Genomic DNA, 12,234 nt, shown 5'->3' with positions numbered 1-12,234 from the left:
TTTTTTGAGACTGAGTCTCCTCTGTCCCCCAGGCTGGAGTGCAGTGACATGATCTTGGTTCGCTGTAACCTCCAGCCTCCCAGGTTTAAGCAATTCCCATGACTCAGTCTCCCAAGTAGCTGGGATTACAGGAGCCCGCCACCACTACTGGCTATATTTTTTTTAGTAGAGATGGGGTTTCGCCATGCTGGCCTGGCTATTCTCGAACTCCTGACCTCAAATAATCCGCCTGCCTCGGCCTCCCAAAATGCTGGAATTACAGGCATGAGCCACCGCACCCATCTGGTGGTCTTCACTTGTTAGTCTGTGTATTTTGACACAGAAGCAGACTAATATTATAGTTCAGGGTGTAGGTTCTGGTGCCAGACTCACTGGTTTCAAATCTGGGCACTGCCACTTACTGAGGAGTCTTGAGGAAACAGTTGTTCTCTCTATGCCTCAGTTTCCTCATCTGCAAAATGGGAATGATAAGTATACCTACATTATAGGGTGTCAGTAATGATTAAAACAGTGGAAGGATGTAAAAAGGGTGGACGGTGCTGGTGGAGTAAATGACCCAGAAACTTCAGTGATTCTGATGCATCCTGGATGATTGCATCCACACACATGGTTTCAGTTAGCATCTATGTGTTCAAGACTCCGAAATTCATTTTCCAGCCCAGATATGTGCCCTGAGCTTCAGACATAGATTCAACTGTTTTCTGCATATCTCCACTTAAACATTCACTTAGATAAATGTAATCTGTCTAAAAGAGAACTCATCATCCTTCAGGTTAATTACCTGTTTCCCTACCACCATTTCCACTTCCATTCATTTACTTTGTTGCTTTTGTCAGAAATCTGAGTGTCATTCTTGACTTTGTTTCCCTCAATACTCCTTCCACTCCAAAATACACACAAATAATAGATCACTTTGTCCAGCAGGCACAACCTCCTAAATGACTCTTGATTCTTCTGTTCTTTGCCATCCCCGTGGCCACTGCCACCAGGCAGGCAACCTGCATCTCGCTCCTGGATGGCTGCGGCACCCTATAGCCTTGTCTAGTCTCTCTCTTTCCTATACCACGGGCAGAATGATCTGATAAGAAATCCAATCAGGGTGTCCTCACTTATATAAGCTGTCAGTGAGTACTCACCATCCTTAAGACAAACTATTTTTAATATGGTGTATATGTGCTGGCTCTGTACTCTCCTCCCCCACTAATCTTATCTGATATGACCACCTTACCTTCAGCACTTCATTCCAAACATAATGAAATACTGTGTATTTCTAAAAGTTTCTGTGGTCTGGTTTCACTCCAGTCCTTTGCACAGGGCCTTCCTCCATCTGGAACCCACTTTCCATCCTTCATATAGTTGATACTTATTTTCCTTCAGGTCTCAGATTAGACATTTTTGTCTCAGAAAGCTTTCCCCAAGCCCAACTCTTGGCTGGATCTGCCTTTCGAGTGCTCCCATGGCATCTTGATCTTACTTCTTACAAAGCAGTTCACACTACGAGAGCTTTTCCCCAACTCAGCTGTAAACTTCCTCAAGTAGGAGACTATGTCTAACCAGTAGTGTGCTGGCGTTGAGAAATACCAGCTGGCTGGAGCCAGTTGTTAAATGTCCTGGATTGTTTTGAACTGGTTGTTAAGCATAGCCATTATAAAATATCAAATTATATAAGTAAATGTAGTATATTTAAAATGAAAATAATAAAAGCCTAAGACTCATTTCTTCCTAATTACAAGATTGTACTATAATCTATACTTTAGAGACAACATATGTTCATGTTGTACATCTCTCCTTAACTCCATGGTTAGTGGCAAAATATTGGTAGCTTGAAATTGGCCATGATGGTCATATTTGCACATGAAGATTGGCAAATGCTATAAACCAAGGCTTGATTTATTGTTAGTTAATTGTCTAGACCCAAGAAACTGATGGAGAAATGTTAATAATGCAGATTAAACTTTAAAGTGTGTCATAGTTTCTGTGAACAACACAAAAAATTAAATAATTCAATTCAGCAAAGAAGTAGCTCAAGTAGCTCATGTCATTAACAGATGACACTGACATAGATCTTCGTAGTTTCAATCTTATCTTATTCATTAATGTAAAGGAAAATGCAACCAACATTCATTCATGTCAGCCCGACACATAGCGAGCCAGCTGGCCACCACTTACCAGCACCCCACTGTGTCTAACCCACTTTGACGTTCCCAGCACCTGACATTAACCCGAAACAGAGGTGATGCTTAGCAAATATATATTCAAGATAAGATTTGTCAATTTACAAGTACATAAATATATGAAAACATGAATTAATGAATACAAGGAAGCCCAGAATGTCCCTAAACACCATCACTGACTATTTCTTTGGAGGAAAGGTTCAAAAACGGGAGGAAACTCTGAATTGATACCCATGGAATGTGGAATGACTTTGCCACTGTCCTTTGAGTGTTGCCTGAGCCCCTTTGCCCAGGTCAGCGATCCAGAACAGACAATTCAATAAGTACAGTGTCAGGTTTCCCAAAGGGCATGTGGCTAGCCCCTACATGACTTTCAATTAACACATAATTGGCAGGATTGTTCTAGATTCATGGGGCCTTTGTTGTGTTCCTTTAGTGGTGCATGCGGCTTATATAAGCTGAGTGGGCTGTCTTTGAGAAATGTTCAGACCTTGAAGGGAAAATTTTCGTCTTCTTCATCACTAGCTTGTTTGCTGCGGTGAGGATATTTTTGGTTCTTGGCTGAGTCGGTCTCTCTTTTTGGCCCATGTACCCCTAGGGAATAGCTGCTCCTACAGATGGAAACTAATTGAAGAGTAACCGTAGGCTGATACTGCAAACCGGGAGGGAGGAGGGCTAGCTGCAGGATGCCTGGCATCCCTATTTATTCCGACTTCAGTGTAGTTTCTGAGCTTAAACATTCTGGGAAGTGCTTTACTGAGTGGGGCTGCCCCTGAGGTTTACTGAGAACCTTCCCTTACCTGATGGCAGCTAAGGGAATGTCCCAGATATAGCCCCCTAGGGTGGCCACTGGTGCTTAGGAGTGTATCCTGGAAGGAAACTGCCTGCCTAGGTTCAAACCAGGGCTCTGGCTTAGAATTCGGGTAACCATGGGGGAATTACTTAACTTCTCTGTGCCTCAGTTTCCTTATTTATAAAATAGGAATAATATCAACAGAACCTATTTTACAGGGCTGTTATAAGGATTAAATGAGATCATTTGCACATAACAAAATCTTCAATAAATTGCAGCTAGTTTTTGTCTTTGAAGTGAAGATGCAGGAGACGTCTAGAAACCAATGAAGACCTGGCTACGAGAAAGACCAACTTGAGATTTAGCTTGGGAGAAATGCTTCTTACAAAGGCTTAACCAAAACTCAGGCCTGGGTTTCCAGGACTGAATCAAGAAAGCTCTTTTTTATCCATGCATCTAATAGAAGGCAGTGTGTTGCAGTGGAAAAAGCCGGACCTTTAGAATTATACAAGACCTGGGTTTTAAACCTGAATTGAGTGACTTTCAGCAAATTGCTTCACTCCTATGAGACTCAGCTTTCAAATCTGTAAAATGAGTGAAGCTGTAATAAGGATTTCAAAAGAGAGGATTCAATAAGATATGACATTACAATGCTGAGCAAAGGGGAACCATGCTTGCTGAAATTGAAAGATCAATTCTAGGCCCTAGAAATTTCTGATCCTAAGTGGGTGGTGACATTACTCCCACTAAGCAGGCATACGCAGGAACACCCCAATATCTCCCTGGGCATGGCTGCAAGTCAACAAGCTGAAATCAGTGTGGACAAGATGGACACAACAACCTCTACCATGTGTGACCAGCTGACCTGACATAACCCCCGCGATTTCCTTACCTGCATGTGTCCAATATATCCACTAGGTGGCAGTGTTCAATAATAAACAATGACAACATTAAAGAGCCTCTGGCCAGCACTAATACTGCAGGCAGCCTAAGGACCATTTGCTAAGAGCACCAACTACAGTTTTCCTTTCTAATGACTGTACAGGATTCCAATTCCTGGCTTTGGTATGGTGGCAATTTTCTTCTCAATCTTCTTGCATTTTATGTCTGAAATAGATAATGTTTTTAATTGCCATAACTGACCACATATTATATGCCCGGGGAATGTACAAAGAGCTTTGCAAACATTGTTGCATTGCATTGCTGTACCAGCTTTGCAGTGTATAGATGAAGGATCTGAGGATCAGCGAGTAACACCTTGCCTGGATGCACAGCTGGTAAGTAACAGTGCTGGGTTCAAACCTGGGTTTATCGGATGTCAGAGCCTAGCTATTAACCATCATGCTGTCCTGCTACGGATTTTAAGAAGAATTATTATCAAGATAAGTGTCATTAGTGCAAAGTAAATTATCTCTGATATTAGGGCATTATATTTGTATCCATATAATACTAGTATTCATAGTACCAAATGGAGGATTTATGCAGCACCCACCTGGAAGCTGATGCAAAGCAAGTGGGGCCAATGACACTTCTGCTGACACCTCAGGACAGGGCAGGCATATAGCAGCAGAGTCTTCTGACTATGACTGACAGTTCTGACAAGGTGTCTTAGAGGAATGGAGGGCACACTGTCATTATTTTCTTTTTTACGGATGAAAAAAACAAGTCACAGAAAGGGAAAGTTGCTTGCCTGAGGTCCCACTGTGGTTCACCTGAACCACTCTCTGCACTTTCCCATTATCCTGAAAATTGGCTAATCAGAGAGAACCTCAGCATTCTGAACAAGTAAATGATAGTGTGATTCTGGGGAAGACCTTCTATGATATACTGGCAGATAGAGACAAATTATTTATATGTTTAAGAATTATATAGCTTGAAAAAGATTATTATTTGGTTTCTGGGTAAAACAAACATATGGCTTAAATTTTCATCATATGTATTTTGAAGGGAGCTGGTGGATGATTTTCTTTTGGGAATCTAAGCCTGATTCTGCCATCAAACTAATTGAGTGACTGTGAATAAGTTATTCCTCTCTGGGCCTCAATTAAGAGGATGAGATTAAGAAAATATAAACACACAGTTTGTCATGATATTCTGGTGTGTGTCCCCATCAATTCCTATATGTTTAGGTGATGGTGTGCTAGAACTGGAAGGGAAGTTAGAGACAAAATGGTATATCATCTTCATTTTACAGATGGGAAAACTGAGCCCCAGAGAGAAGTGACTTGTTCATTGTTCACAGTCACCCAAATAATTGATGGCAGGACCAGGCCCAGATTCCCAAAAGAGGACCCTTTGTCAACTCCCTTAAAAATACAGGATATGCTGGCCTGGTGCGGTGTCTCACACCTGTAATCCCAGCACTTTGGGAGGCCAAGGCTGGCGGATCACGAGGTCAGGAGATCGAGACCATCCTGGCTAACACAGTGAAACCTGGTCTCTACTAAAAATACAAAAAATTAGCCGGGCACGGTGGTGGGCACCTGTAGTCCCAGCTACTTGAGAAGTTGAAGCAGGAGAATGGCGTGAACCCGGGAGGTCGAGCTTGCAGTGAGCCGAGATCGCACAAGTGTACTCCAGCCTGGGTGACAGAGCAAGACTCCGTCTCAAACAAACAAACAAAAGAAAAATACAGGAGCTGAGAACTTAAACCAGAAGTCTTTTCAGAGTGGGCTCTTGTGGGCTGGTCCTGCAAGATAAAAAAAAAAGTCCTGAAGTTAAAAAAATCTGCGAAGTTCCAAGTCAAGCTATTTAGCAGGACTTGCCAGAAGCTTTAATATGCTAATGTTTATCATAAATCTCCCAAAAGGGAATTAGAGTATTTAGATTTTGCCAAGATTATTTAACCTCAAACTGATTTTTTTGATTTTTGTTTCTTTTTTTTTTCTTTGACCGTCAGATCTATGAACAGCTCACACAACAGTGTTTAATGGAATGCAACTGGGAAACATCAACTTACTTTTTGTTTTCTCAGTTTTCCAACGTATTTGGTCATGGAATCTCATGTTTAACAGGATAATAGGATAAATGTTTTGGGGAACATACTTCGGAATGGCTTCACTGAGCAATGGACAAGGCAAAACTATCTTTGAACCCCAGTGTCCAACCAACTTAAGGGTTACGTTTGGAGGGCCTGCATGCCTGGAGAAGGTCAAGTATCATCCAAGGAAATTCAGCCTTGAGAAGGGTAAATTATTCATACTAGAGAGCTGTCTTTGTAAGAGCCTTCTGAATGAGATCTGAAAGGTCAAGCTGTTACAATTGTTCTTTTTGGAGGACAACTCCTTTTATACAATATTTGAGAAATTAGCAGAGATAGTAAGAGTTTAATACAATGAGTTAGGGAATTAATGTCTTTAAACAAAGCCAGAATTTTAGGAGTCAGACCAATGTGGATTTGAATTTAGGCTGTGCAAGGTGTTAGCAGTGTGACTTTGGGCAAGTTACTGTAATTGAACTTCAGACTTCTTAAAATGGGGATAATAACATTATGTAAAAATTGGGATAATTTTCTCTATGGGAAAAGATGAAGAAAGGAAATTGAAGGTACCATATATGTTCAGAATAATTGCTGATAAACCCCTTGGGGGAAAAACCTGGGACCCCAAGGAAATGCTCGAGTAACACAGTTAAGTGCTCTGCAGGGCAAAAGGATAAGAAATTCCAGGTGTGAGTGGAGGACTAACCTAGAAGTTCAGGTAGGAACTAGGGAGTGGTGAGGCGGAGAGCAAGACAGGAGAAGGGGAAAGGAAGTAAAACCTCACTTCACCCTCCAGATCCCTACTCCCTGGTGGTGCTAAGAATAGGAACTCTGAGAAGAAAAATTTTGGGGAGGAATTTTCACATGAAATTCCCTAGGCGATGTCAGCCCAGTGTTTAACCACACAAAACCTCCATGAAGACAGCAAATCTCATGCAATGATTGCCTGCACTGATAATTTTTATTTGATTTGATTTGATACCAGGTTATAACCACCAGAGAGGGTTGTATAAGGACTCATAGGAAATGCCCCTAAATGAGAAGCTAAGCAAAGAGCTTGAGGTGTAACTTTATACTATTTGTTCTTGAATAATAACCCCAATAGAATTTGTACACATTGAATATTTTCTTGTTGAATTGCATCATCATCTCAAAGATGAGTCGGCACAGTAAAGGGGCCTGTGTTGTCTACTCAGCTCCTCTAAGAAAGTCTGAGTGCCTTAGCCAGTTGGTCAGTCCACTGGGCCTTGGTTCATTCACCTGTAAATCAAGAGGTAGCAGGCATGGTGACTTATGAGACACATAATCTCATAAAAATGAGTTTGAAGTCATTGAGACCTGAGTTAGAGTCCCAGCTCTGCCACTGTCTAGCTTTGGGCCTTTGGCAAGTTCCAAAGCGAACTTGAGGGTGATAAGAATCAAATAAGGTTACACTTGTAATTCTGAAATGGTATCTCTGATTGGGTCATCAATTGGTATTGGCTCCAAGGACTTTTGCTTTAAGGTTTTTTGTCTGTTTGTTTTTTTGTTTTGTTTTGTTTTTTTGTTTCCCAGGCTGGAGTGCAATGGCATGATCTTGGCTCACTGCAACCTCCATCTCCAGGTTCAAGCGATTCTCCTGCCTCAGCCTCCTGAGTAGCTAGGGTTACAGGTGTGCGCCACCACACCTAGCCAGCTACTTTTTGTATTTTTAGTAGAGACAGGGTTTCACCATGTTGGTCAGGCTAGTCTCAAACTCCTGACCTCGTGATCCACCCGCCTTGGTCTCCCAAAGTGCTGGGATTACAGGCATGAGCCACCATACCCAGTTGCCTCCTTATCTGTTTTTAATACACACACATTCTCTTTCTCTCTCTCTCTCTCTGTCTACCAAATTCTTCTCCCTTCTCCTGAAAAACAAAGGAGAAAGGAAACATTGGAAGCAAAGAGGAGGGAATGGAAAAGAGCTGACATGATCGATTTGAACTGACCCAAAGGGAAAAAACAAGTGTATTGCACTTCACAGCCTGAGTGTTTCTAGGGCTCAGAATACACGTGTGGAAAGAAGAGTCCCCACCATGTGCAGACTCAGAAGACTATACTAAATGGGAGTATGGGGGCAGGGATGTCGCAAAGAGTTTATTAACTCACTCCCTTCTTTTTGAAGCTCTAACTGGTTGTTTAAGAAAATTAATCCCAGACTAGCTAAATAAGCTTTTGCCAAAGTGCTTTCTCTTGAAAACACCTTAGATAGTGACTCCTTAATTCATTCTGTTCTCTAGGGACACACACAAGCAAGGACCAGGAATTGCCAAAGCTAAAGTGGGTCAGACCACTTTGTTTGACTAACAGGGACACCATAGAAAATCTCTTTTGGTTTATGATCCATTCCTTTTGAAAAAAGCTCCTCCGTGGGGGACCAATGTCTTCCTGACTATAGATTCCTTAAGCTTAAATATCTAGTGCTGATGTTGGGCAGACTTTGGGCTGAATGCTCTCTGTAGATGACTGGACCAAATTATAATATTCAGGCTATAAAATGGGTTTTCAATGGGTTAATACTCTTAACACATAAAAAGCGTCACCAAACAAATATGAGGAAAGGATAAGAAAGTGTGATTTATGAAAAAGAATACATGCCTAATAATCATATGGAAAGGTGTTCAAGCTTACTAGTAATTAAAGAAATAAAATATTAAAATAACAATGTGGTACTAATTTTACCCATCAGGTAGGCAAAATTGGAATCAAAAATAATATTTAAAGTTGCTACAGATAGAGCAAAATAGACACTTTTTTGGTGAAATAGTACATGGATACAAGCTCTTTGGACAATTCATCAATATGTAGCCCAGGCATTAAACATGCACGCCATTTGGCTCTCAGCTATTCCACTTCTTGAATTTTATTCTAAGTAAATAGTCATAGAAACATGAGATTTAGCTAAGTGTAGCTACACTTAGTGTTCATCATAGCCTACACTGGTGTTCATCATAGCCTTCCCCCTTCCTAAGCTTTTTTTGTTGTTGTTATTGGTATAATTTAAGTGTTTATGAAGATGATATTGATACAATTATGGTACAACTGCGTAATGGAATACTCTGTGTGCTTTAACAATGATAATGTCAATACATATTCACAGTATAACTGGAAAAAAGCAAATCACACAACTAAGGTAATATTTCTTTAAACAACAATGGTAATAACAACAATAATATTGTTTTCACAAGAGGATAAAAGCTGAGGCAAGAGTTGTACAAAAATGTTAAGCCTGGTTGACTCTAGTGGGATGAAGAATAATTTTTACTTAAAATTATTTTTCTCTATTCCTGGAATTTTACAATAAGCATACATTGGTTTTATAAATCATATAAATTAAACATCAGGGAGGAGCTGTGAGGTGTACCTTATACAACAAAAAAGGGCTTGCAGCTTCAGCATGCTAGAAATCATGCCTGTCTTTTTATTTGATTTTGAAAGTTACTACTTTTCCTCAAATATGTAAAAATCTGTCATCTAGGATGCTGATCCCCTGCCTGAAAGACACATTGGCCAGAGCTCAGAGTCTAATTTGTTTAGGTTTGCCTACATCGCTTGGTCCATTTTCATGTAGGTCTAATGATTTTCCATTCTAATTACTGTACTTCTGTCTTCTGTCCTGCTCAAACTCTGAGTGACTTTTATTTAAAAGAGCGTGTACGGCCGGGCACGGTGGCTCACGCCTGTAATCCCAGCACTTTAGGAGGCCGAGGCGGGTGGATTACGAGGTTAGGAGATCTAGACCATCCTGGCTAACACAGTGAAACCCCGTCTCTACTAAAGAATACAACAAATTAGCCGGGCATGGTGGCAGGCACCTATAGTCCAGTTACTCAGGAGGCTGAGGCAGGAGAATGGCATGAACCCAGGAAGCGGAGGTTGCATTGGGCCGAGATCGCACCACTGCACTCCAGCCTGGGCGACAGAACAAGACTCCCTCTCAAAAAAANTCAAACTCTGAGTGACTTTTATTTAAAAGAGCGTGTACGGCCGGGCGCGGTGGCTCACGCCTGTAATCCCAGCACTTTAGGAGGCCGAGGCGGGTGGATTACGAGGTTAGGAGATCTAGACCATCCTGGCTAACACAGTGAAACCCCGTCTCTACTAAAGAATACAACAAATTAGCCGGGCATGGTGGCAGGCACCTATAGTCCAGTTACTCAGGAGGCTGAGGCAGGAGAATGGCATGAACCCAGGAAGCGGAGGTTGCATTGGGCCGAGATCGCACCACTGCACTCCAGCCTGGGCGACAGAACAAGACTCCCTCTCAAAAAAAAAAAAAAAAAAAAAAAAACGGGCACTTCAAGGCTGAGGTGGGTGGATCACGAGGTCAGGAGTTTGAGACTAGCCTGACAAACGTGGCGAAACCCCATCTCTACTAAAAATACAAAAATTAGCTGGGCACGGTGGCCCGTAACTGTAACCCCAGCTACTCGGGAGGCTGAGGCAGGAGAATCGCTTGAACCCAGGAGGCAGAGGTTGCAGTGAACTGAGATTATGCCACTGCACTCCAGCGTGGGTGACAGAGCGAGACTCCATCAAAAAAAAGAAAAAAAAAAAAAAAAGAGTGTGTGTTTGTCTTTTCTTTACGCATGTAACCAGATAGTATCTGAGTGATGAAATGCTTTTTGCAGCAGAAAAAAGGACTAGGGACTATCCTAGATACTCTCAATAGAGCCAAGGGAATCTGAGTAAGAACCTAGGAGGGACAATTATAGTCAGGTAGGTCTAAAACACAGCTGGAGGTAGATAACCTCTACTCATTAAGTCTTGGAACAATGTAGTATTATCTAACACAGCCATCCCTACAGAGGGTTAGGAAAGAAGGGTTTACAACTTTGCAATCAACAAAAAGTGATCATGACATTTCCCTGCTTAAAACTTATCAATGGCTCCTCCATGGCTTTCAGAGTCAGGTTCAAAATGCTTAGCTTGGGACATATGATCTGTCTCCTGCTGACCTCTTGAGCTCTCTCATTGTCGTCTACTCGGCTTCTAGTCTCCCTTGTTCTTCCTCAGTATGTCAGCTGGTTCTCCTTTCTGTATGTTCCCCCAGCCAAACCTGGAAAGCCTTGCATAGACAGACCCATCATCAGCCTCACAACTCACTTACAGTGCTCTTGTCTATTTGTCTGTTTCTCCCATCCTCCTCTTCCCTTGCCTGGCTTGCTGCTGCTAAATTCTTCAGTTTCAGCACACAGTTCAAGCACCTCTTCAAGGACCCAGAAGCCTTTCCGTCGTTCTCTCTGTCTCATCCCCAGCTGACTTAGCTCCTTCCCCCCAACCCTCCCTGCAGTTCCTCAGCACCACCACAGTGCATGCATTTATTCAAGCATGCATGTATAAATATTTGTATTCTCACTCTGCCAGGCAATGGATGAGGTGCTGGGTGGAGATAAAGCAGAGTAAGGCAGAGACTCTCTCTTCATGGAGCTTGCAATTAATCATGCACTTCATACCTATACTACAATCACTGTTTCCTTCTGAGTCTCCACCAGACTGTAAGCTTTTTGAAGGCAGGGATTATGTCTCAATCCCCTTGGATTCCCCAGTCCCTGAAGGTGCAGGCACTCAGTAAACACACATTCATCATTGAACAATTGAATGAAAACATTAATGCCAAGAAGGCATGTTAGGTAGGCAGGTTTTGATTGTTTACGATAAAATTTTATTTAGTTTCCAAGGACTATCATATTTGAAGGCAAAGACTTTAGACTTAGAATTTCTGGGTTTCTACTATACTCTCCCGCTGAACTGGGTTTCTACTATACTCTCCCTCTGAACTAAATTGTAAATCTGGATATCAGTATTAAAATTATAATTTTATAATTTTTTATTATAAATCTGGATATAAATATTTCCTAGATATTTATTAAAACACCTTAAAAATGTTGGCTTTGGTTGGATTAAGGCTACTATATAAGAACAAAATGTGAAATAAGATCTCAATAGCTTTTTTGAATTGTTTGGATCCCACCTCCAACTACTTACTAACTGGATGTTCTTGGGCATATAATTTAATTTCTCTGTGCCATAGTTTTCTCGTCTCTGAAATGGAAATAATAGAACCCATTGCGTAAGGTTGTTGTGAGGTTTACATTGGTTAATACATACAAAGAGTGAAGTTCACACAAAGGCACTAGGAAGATTGTAATGATATAGTTCATGATCTGAAGGAAAGAGGTCAGAGGCAGTATCATATACTGACTAATACTATGGCCTTTCAAGTTAGACAGTCTTGAGTTTATATGCCGGCTCTAGTGTTTATT

The 12,234-nt window shown here is 41.4% G+C and overlaps 1 protein-coding gene across 5 annotated transcripts in view; it reads left to right on the top strand.

Annotated features, from left to right (window-relative positions):
- PPP2R2B (protein phosphatase 2 regulatory subunit Bbeta) overlaps nucleotides 1-12,234 on the top strand; it is a 493,312-nt gene that overhangs the window by 116,808 nt on the left and 364,270 nt on the right. The gene's annotated exons all lie outside the window — the stretch shown is intronic.

The sequence above is a fragment of the Rhinopithecus bieti genome, unplaced genomic scaffold, assembly GCF_001698545.2.
Source record: "Rhinopithecus bieti isolate Rb0 unplaced genomic scaffold, ASM169854v2 scaffold_757, whole genome shotgun sequence".
NCBI classification, from domain to species: domain Eukaryota; kingdom Metazoa; phylum Chordata; class Mammalia; order Primates; family Cercopithecidae; genus Rhinopithecus; species Rhinopithecus bieti.
This window is presented reverse-complemented; position numbering and strand designations above follow the sequence as displayed.